Source organism: Corvus kubaryi, unplaced genomic scaffold (genome assembly GCF_017639235.1).
Source record: "Corvus kubaryi isolate FWS band 111438036 unplaced genomic scaffold, C.kubaryi_AGA036_p1.0 37308, whole genome shotgun sequence".
Lineage (NCBI taxonomy): Eukaryota > Metazoa > Chordata > Aves > Passeriformes > Corvidae > Corvus > Corvus kubaryi.
The window spans coordinates 21,996,559-22,004,569 of record NW_024581096.1 but is presented as its reverse complement, the minus strand read 5'-3'; the positions used below and the strand labels follow the sequence as shown (position 1 = coordinate 22,004,569).

The following is an 8,011-nucleotide window of genomic DNA, read 5'->3' as shown; positions in this document are numbered from 1 at the left end:
CCCCTCCCCTCCCCTCCCCTCCCCTCCCCTCCCGTCCCTCCCTCGGTCCCTCCCGGTGCCCGGGGACCGTGCCCGGTTCTCCCGCTGGGTCCCCGAGCTGCGGCAGCATCACGCAGAGGCAGCACCGCTGTCACCGGCGCTCCTGGCTCCCAGGTCGGATATTCCCCCCGTTCTTCTTCTCCAACGGTCGTTAATTTTTATTGATTAATTGCTATTAATTTTTTTTTTGGTTGATTGGTTGACTACTATTAGTAATTTTTTATTATTTTCCCCCTGGATCGTGGCAAAAGTTTCGCCCGAGTTCCTGCTGCCGGCGGTGGCTCGCGCTGCAGCCGATGCGGTCCCACTCTGCGAAGCGCTCCCTGATCCAAGGATCAACTTACAGGATCGGCTTTTCCTTGCAGGGAACGACGGGAAGCGCCGGGTGATCCCGTCCCGTCCCGTCCCGTCCCGTCCCGTCCCGTCCTATGTCCTCCCATCCTTTCTCCTTGCACCTCGCAGCGGGGCAGGGACCCGACGGCTCGGGATCCCCCCATTGCTGGGAAGCCCTCTGTGGGTTTTTAGCCCGGTTTTTACCCAGCCGCTGCCCGTGCCTGTGAGAACTGGGAGGCGGCTGTGGCTCCTGCCCAGGCTGGCACCTCGGGCGAGGCGCTGTCCCCGCTGATGCTGGAGAGCCTCACGCTGTGTCACCGTGTCTCTTAGGTTTGCCTGGCGCAGGATCATCCCCCCGGACAGCCCCGCATCCCGGCGGCAGCACCGAGCCTCGGCGATGCGGTACGTCTGCCGCTGCGGGCAGGAGCGGGGCTGCCGGGAGCACAGGGTGTGGGGGAAGGCTGGCTGTGTGCCCCGGGCTGTGGGGCTTAGGGACGGGTGGGCGTGGAGGAGAGTGTCTCTGGGATGGGCACAGCCCGGGTGTGGGGAGTGTGGAGCGAGCGTCTCTGGGATGAGCATGGTGTGGGGCGAGCATCTCCGGGATGAGCATGGTGTGGGGCGAGCATCTCTGGGATGAGCATGGTATGGGGCGAGCATCTCTGGGATGAGCATGGTGTGGGGTGAGCAGCTCTGGGATGTGCTCAGCGAGGGATGAGCATCTCTGGGATGTGCTAACCCTGGATTCGGGGAGTGTGGGATGATCATTTCTAGGATATGTTCAGTGTGGGGTGATGGTCCCTGGGATGTGCTCAGTCGCGGTGTGGGGAGCGTGGTCATCCCTGAGATGTACCCAGTGTGGGGTGATCATTTCTGGGATGTACTCAGTGTGGGGTGGGGAGTGTGGGGGGATTAGTTCTGGGCTATGCTCAGTGTGGGGTGATGGTCCCTGGGCTGTCCCTGCTGTGCTGTGAGCGTTCCTGGGATGTGCTCAGCCCCATCAGGTGTGGGGCGAGCACCCCAGCCGGCGTGGATGCTTTTCCACCTCCCTTGCCGTGGCAGCAGCCGTGGTATCCCCAGATGTCCCCGCTGTCCCCTGGCCGCACATGCTGTGCGGCGGGAGAGGGAGCTCGCACTGAACAGGCTGAACAGGGAGGGGGACAGGATCCCCAGCCTGTGCAGGGTTCTGGGAGCCCCCCTACCCCCTGAAGGAGGGGAACCCCCTTCCTCTGAGCCCTGCTTTCCGCCAGCCCTCGCCGCAGCTCCGGCGCTGAATTTCCTCCGAGCCCTCCTGCCCATATTGTGCTATTGATTGCTGAGCTGAACTTCCTCCCGAAATCATTAAAGCTTAAAAAATTGATGGCACAATAGAGCCCTTTATTAGCCACATAACTTTTCTTGCTTTCTTCCTTTCTTCTTAGGGCTTTTTTTTTTTTTTTTTTTTTTAATCAACACAAAAGGGCAGAGCCTGAGCTCAGATTTGTGTCCTGTGTCCCTGTGAGAGCTGGGCAGCGTGCCCTCCTCCACCCCAGCTACCCATCAGCACAGCTGTGCCAGGCTATTTATTAGGAAAAATGGCAAAGATGGAATCGATGTGTGCAGGTCTTTTTTTCTCTTCTCCCTTAATCCCAGCCTCCTCTCTTTGCAGCCTACAGATAGGTCTATTTATTCCTGCTCTTGTAAATAAAAAATATTTGAATGGGGATTGTAATATTTTATTCCCTGTCATGCCTATCCTTCGGTCTAATGATGTCTGAGTTCTTGCTTGGTATTAACTTACCGTTTTAGTAACAGTTGAGTTTTCCTGAAGGAAATCCCTCTGGGCTGGCCATTACTGTGTCATTGTATAACACAGCAGAAAGATGGATTACCTGGATGGATCTCCTCCAGCATGACTTCACCAAGTGACAGGCTTCAGCTAATTTATCCCTGCTCCCGTTGCAATTGTTTGGGAATTCTAGGAAATATTTGCAGAATCTCTGGGCGTGCAGTTGTAAATACAGACACTGATTTGCCAGGTGGGACTGCTGGCAGCACCCTGCTTCATTGTGAAGCCCCAGCTCCTGGAGTCAAGTTAACCCCTATGAGTTCTCCTTTAGCAGGGAAATACAAAGTTTTTACTTTTTCTGGTTATTCTGAGAGGTTTTAAGATGTGCTTGAGTGCGTTTGGGTAGAGGCAAGAGAAACAGGCAGAAAAGAAGTGCATTTATAAGTGTGAGTGTGTTCAGGTGTAAAATAAATCTCATGATTTCAAAGCCAATATAACATTTTGTTGAAGGATCCCTCAGCAATCCTGTGCCAGAGCAGGGATTGAAAGTCATGTAGAGGGGACACTGCCTCGCTGCGTGGCCTTGGGCCAATCATTTATCTTCTCTGCTGCAGTGTCAGTATCTCAGGAGCATGGCTGCCTGTGCTGGTCCATTTTCTGCTAGCCCTGTCTCAGTGCTGCACACTGTCCCTTTCCTCCTCACCACATCTTTCATGTGGCACCCTGTTACTTTCAATGCACTGCATCAGGCTGGACACCCCTGAGTGCAAAGAATCCCCCCCCAAATGCTTCCCTGCTAGGACAGGAGCAATGGGTGCATCCCTCTGTGCTCTGGGTTTTTCAGAAAGAAATCAGATTTGTTCTGGGTAATGCCATCCACCCTGCTTGCCCCCAGTTTGTCATCCCTGCAGAATATGGCATGCTGCTGCTGAGAATGATGGAGCTGTAGAACAAGAATAGCTCAGAGGGGTTTGTATTTGCAGATGACACTGAGCTGAGTGCAGTTGACGTGCCTGAGTGATGGGATGCCATCCGGAGGGACCTGGACAAGCTTGAGAAGTGGGCCCAAGGGAACCTTGTGAGCAGGGATATCTTCCACTGTCCCAGGTTGCTCCAAGCTCTCTCCAGCCTGGCCTTGGACACTGCCAGGGATCCAGGGGCAGCCACAGCTGCTCTGGGCACCCTGTGCCAGGGCCTGCCCACCCTCACAGACAGCAATTCCTTCCCAATATCCCATCCAGCCCTGCCCTCTGGCACTGGGAAGCCATTCCCTGTGTCCTGTCCCTCCATGCCTTGTCCCCAGTCCCTCTGCAGCTCTCCTGGAGCCCCTTTAGGCCCTGCCAGGGGCTCTGAGCTCTCCCTGGAGCCTTCTCCTGTGCAGCTGAACACCCCCAGCTGTCCCAGGCTGGCTGCAGAGCAGAGGGGCTCCAGCCCTGGAGCATCTCGGTGGCCTCCTCTGGACTGGCTGCAGCAGCTCCACATCCTTCTTGTGCTGAGGATTCCCAAGCTTGACTCCAGGTGGGGTCTCACCAGAGAGGAGCAGATGCAATTATACTGTATTGAAAAAGTCTGAGAGTGCCTAGACTGGGGCTTTGCAGTTAGCAAAAGCAGGTGCCTGAAGACAAATTTGGGCATCTAAGCCCATGTGAAACCCTTCGCCTTCCTGGCTTGCCCAGGGGCATCCCTGTAGTCCAGGCCCTTGTCCCATTGCAGTGGCACATTCTCCTTAGCAGAGAGGACTTTCTGTTCTCTTCTCTTGCCACGCTCCAGAAGCTTATACAATTTTTTTGGCACTTTTCCCCGAAGTCATTATTCTGGGTAACATGGCTTGTTTGTTTATACTTTTTGGTTTTAATCATACTTTTTTTTTGTAATAATTTATTTATTGTGTCTGAAAAGCTCCAGGGCTTCCTTTCTACTCCCCCACTCCCAGATGGTCGACTGTAAAAAAAAAAAAAAAAGTAAATACTAGAATCAAAACAGAAATAGTTTGGTTCTGTAATGAATGAATTTTGGCTTTTCGAGAGAGAGTATGGGAGAGAAAAAGAAGGGCAGAGAAAGAAGTGTCAGGTGTGTTTGGAGGGAAAAGTGTGTCCTGCCTTGTGTTTTCAGCTCTGCTGAGTCTGTGCCACTCATTTTACAGCACTCCTGTGAAAAGGGATCCGGGTCTTGCTTTGCCTTTTATCTCACCATGATCAGCTCAAAGAAACAGCAGTCACTCTCCTCATTAATCTGTTTCATTTATTTAATGAGACCTTAGTTCTCCATTACTTCCACTGGGAGGAGGTGCCTTGGCTTATTTACCTGAGCTGGTTGGTCTGAAAGGCTTTGCTTGAGGTTTTTTGGAGGAGCAAGGAGCAGGTGGGTGGGGAGTGGTGGTCCTTGTCAGGCTGCTGGCTCCCTCTCCAGCAGTTTTCCAGGACCGAAGGGAATTGCTCCAAGAGCAGGGCTCAGGAGAAAGAGTTAAAAGGGTGGGGTGGCACTGCCTGTCCAGGTGGCAAGGACAACCAGGAGACAGCTCTGCTGCTGTTGCAGGCTGTGGTACAATTCCTAGGGAGCAGGACTGGGATACTGGCAGACCTTCATGGCTTGGAGGTCCTGCCCACCGTGGTGACACTTGGTCAGGTGTGACTTGGGGTGGTGGCAGCTTGGTGGATGTCCACATCCAGGTGCTTCATGGGATGAACATCTGGCACGGGCACAGGAGGTGACACAGCGCCTGGCATGAGTTAGCCCACATCCCAGGGGTGCTGGTGGACCACGTCAGCCTGCTTCTGGACATCGTGTTGGCTTCATCAGGGAGGGTGCAGGGCCACGTGCTGCCAGACCAGAGCTGGGATATTGCAAATCCAGCTGCTGCACTGCTCCCCAGCAGCAGGGCTCGCACGCTGCCTTGGGGCACTTTTGGAGCAGAGGAGAGGTGTGGGCTGATAGCGTCTCATCCTGCTGGTCCATGGAAACCAGCACTGGGGCATGTGCTTATTGCTCCTGTAGGAAAGCAGGTCTCCAGGGCTAGGGAGGCTGTCACAGCTAGGGCAGATCACAGAGACGATGAAATGGCCTCAAGTTGCACCAGGGCAGGCTTAGATTGGATATTAGTGAAAATTTCTTACGGAAGGTGTTGGCAAATGTTGTCACAGCCTGCCAGGGCAGTGGTGGAGTCCCCATCCCTGGAGGGATTTAGAAGCCATGTGGATGTGGCACGTGGGGACACGAGTTAGTGGTGGCCTTGGCAGTGCTGGGGGAATGGTAGGACTCAATTTTAGATTCTAGAGAGCTTTTCCAGCCTTAACAATTCAGTGGTTCTTTGATCTGGGACAGGCTTTGCAGAGGCCTGAGCTGCTGGCCTTGTAGTTCCTCATGGTTTGGGTGTGCTGATGGCACACACATCTCCGTTTGAAACGTCTGTCAGAGACCCCAGGTTACACCAGAGATGGGGCTTCTGTGCCTCTTCTGGTTCAACACTTAGATGGGTGCTCTGTGCATCAGAGTTCTGTTTGCTTTGCTGGCTTTTTCCTTGGGATTTGAGGACATTCTCTGGCTTTACATCCATTCCCCACCAACACCAGCCAAGATGTTTCCTGTTCTCCTGTGTGATCTGTAGAGCTGCTGCTGTCAGGCTGTGTATTGATGGCGTGGCCTCAGTCATGGTTGGCACCTGAATGAATTACAGCAATACAAATAAATAAGAGAAGAAATAGTATTTGCAAGAGCAATGGGTTGAAGATCTAACATTTATGCAGTGCCATTCATCAGAAATGACACACAAATGCTCTGTAAACTCTCACATGCACATAAAATGCTGCTCCCAGGTTTCAGGATAGTGTCAGCTGTTTAATAACAAGGCTGCACTACGGTTCAGGACCCAAAATGCAAAATTGCTTTGTCTACTTGTAGCTGCAGGGAAAATTTGGGTCCACAAATAGCATGAATCCTATCAGAAACTATTGGACTCCCCTATGAACATGATGTGGGCATTTTATTTATGTCTTTCAGTGGGTAAAACTGGCAGCTCTATGGCTTGTCTGAAGGTTGTTGCCTCTGCCAGCCAAGAGACTTGGGCTCTTTTGGGTTGTGGGGTGCATGATGCTCTAGAAAGTTATGGAATGGTTTGGGCTGGAAGAGACCTTGAAGCCCATCCAGGGACACCTTCCACTGTCCCAGGTTGCTCCAAGCTCTCTCCAGCCTGGCCTTGGACACTGCCAGGGATCCAGGGGCGGCCACAGCTGCTCTGGGCACCCTGTGCCAGGGCCTGCCCACCCTCACAGACAGCAATTCCTTCCCAATATCCCATCCATCCCTGCCCTCTGGCACTGGGAAGCCATTCCCTGTGTCCTGTCCCTGCATGTCTTGTCCCCAGTCCCTCTGCAGCTCTCCTGGAGCCCCTTTAGGCCCTGCCAGGGGCTCTGAGCTCTCCCTGGAGCCTTCTCTTGTGCAGCTGAACACCCCCAGCTGTCCCAGGCTGGCTGCAGAGCAGAGGGGCTCCAGCCCTGGAGCATCTTGGTGGCCTCCTCTGGACTGGCTGCAGCAGCTCCCTGTCCTACCTATGTTGGGGGCTCTGCAGCTGGGGGCAGCTCTGCAGGTGGGGTTTTAGCTGAGCTGAGTAGAAGGGGCAGAATTTTCTCCCTTGACCTGCCAGTCAAGTCCTATGTAGCTTTATGAGTTACTGATTTGCTGAGAAAAGTGGAGCCTCACAGCTTCCTGTTGCTGCTTCTTGCAGATCTTGTGTCTGCTGGGTACAACATTTACCAGTGTGCAAGGTGGCCTTTGCCCTGTGGGAGCTCTCGGTCTCTGTTCCTGGTGACAGGAACCTTTCCACTGCTGTGCAGGCCCTCTCATTGCATCATGTTTAAGAACACACATCAGAGGAGGAGGTGGGGAGGGAGGAGAAGAGTTTGCTTCTTGCCGCCCCCCTGTCCTTTTTTTTTTTTTCATTTTAATAAATCCAACTTTTACATATTTGTTTGCTCCGGCTTTCTCCTTTCTCCAGGCTTTGTCTAGCGTGAGACCTGAAGATTTGCATGCTTGATCAAGTAACCAAATCAGCATTAGCAAGTGTAGGGACGTTAAGCTAACTGGCAGGAGATGAACTCCGTGACTTCCACGAAGATGAGCCCTTCCGTAGAGCCTGTTGTGCCTTGGCACAGGGGCACGAGTCAGAAGCCACTGGCAAGTTTGATGTATGGATCCCTTTGGGGCCTTTGTTTTTAGGTTGCCTTGCTCTGTGGTGAGTGCCCGATCAAAGTGAAGCCGAGAAAAGGGTGGGCAGGAGCATGGTGACCTCCTCCAGCTCAGCAGGGAGCTCGAGGCTGAAGTCCAGAAGATGTGAGAGAACATATTCGGGGTGTTCATTGTCGCTTTTGAGCATCTCGATTATGAATTAAACAGGGGAGAAGAGAAACGTGGTTGTTGGCACAACTGAGGTTGCTCAGTGGGGATTTGTGGGCAGCGCTGTTACTGGTCAGCCTGGCCTTTGTGAATTGTCCTTTTCTTTGGATGTTTCCACCTTAGAGTTTCTTCTTGGGTCTGAAATTCGTATTGTGGACCTTGATCTTCTCTCCAACCCAAAGGCACCAGGCATTGTGATTGTCTGGGCTGTCGTGTGCAGTGCCAGGAGCTGGGCATTGATGGTCTTTGTGGGGCTTTCCAGGTCAGGGTATTTATTCTGTGCTTCTGTGATGGCTGCAGAGCTGGTGCTGGCTGATGCCTGGGATTAATTAAATTTATGTCTGATATGTAGTTATTTGTTTTCCCCACGAAGAGATAAGCCCTTCTTGGTCGGCCTGGTCAGAAGCGCAGAGTTGCCATGTGAATTGTAAGCAGGACACCAGCAGCAGGGTTTCTTTTAACTGTTTCAAACTATTAGGCTGTAAA

The 8,011-nt window shown here is 52.9% G+C and overlaps 1 protein-coding gene across 2 annotated transcripts in view; it reads left to right on the top strand.

Moving 5' to 3' along the window:
• The window catches only part of ZBTB7C (zinc finger and BTB domain containing 7C), a 150,329-nt gene that overhangs the window by 378 nt on the left and 141,940 nt on the right, over nt 1–8,011 (top strand). Inside the window, exons 1-2 of one of the 2 annotated variants that reach the window (XM_042028841.1) lie at nt 60–153; nt 703–774. The gene's annotated coding sequence lies outside the window, so the exon portion shown is untranslated. Of the gene's footprint in view, nt 1–59; nt 154–702; nt 775–8,011 lie in introns of those variants that run through there. The other variant, XM_042028839.1, reaches the window with a different exon arrangement.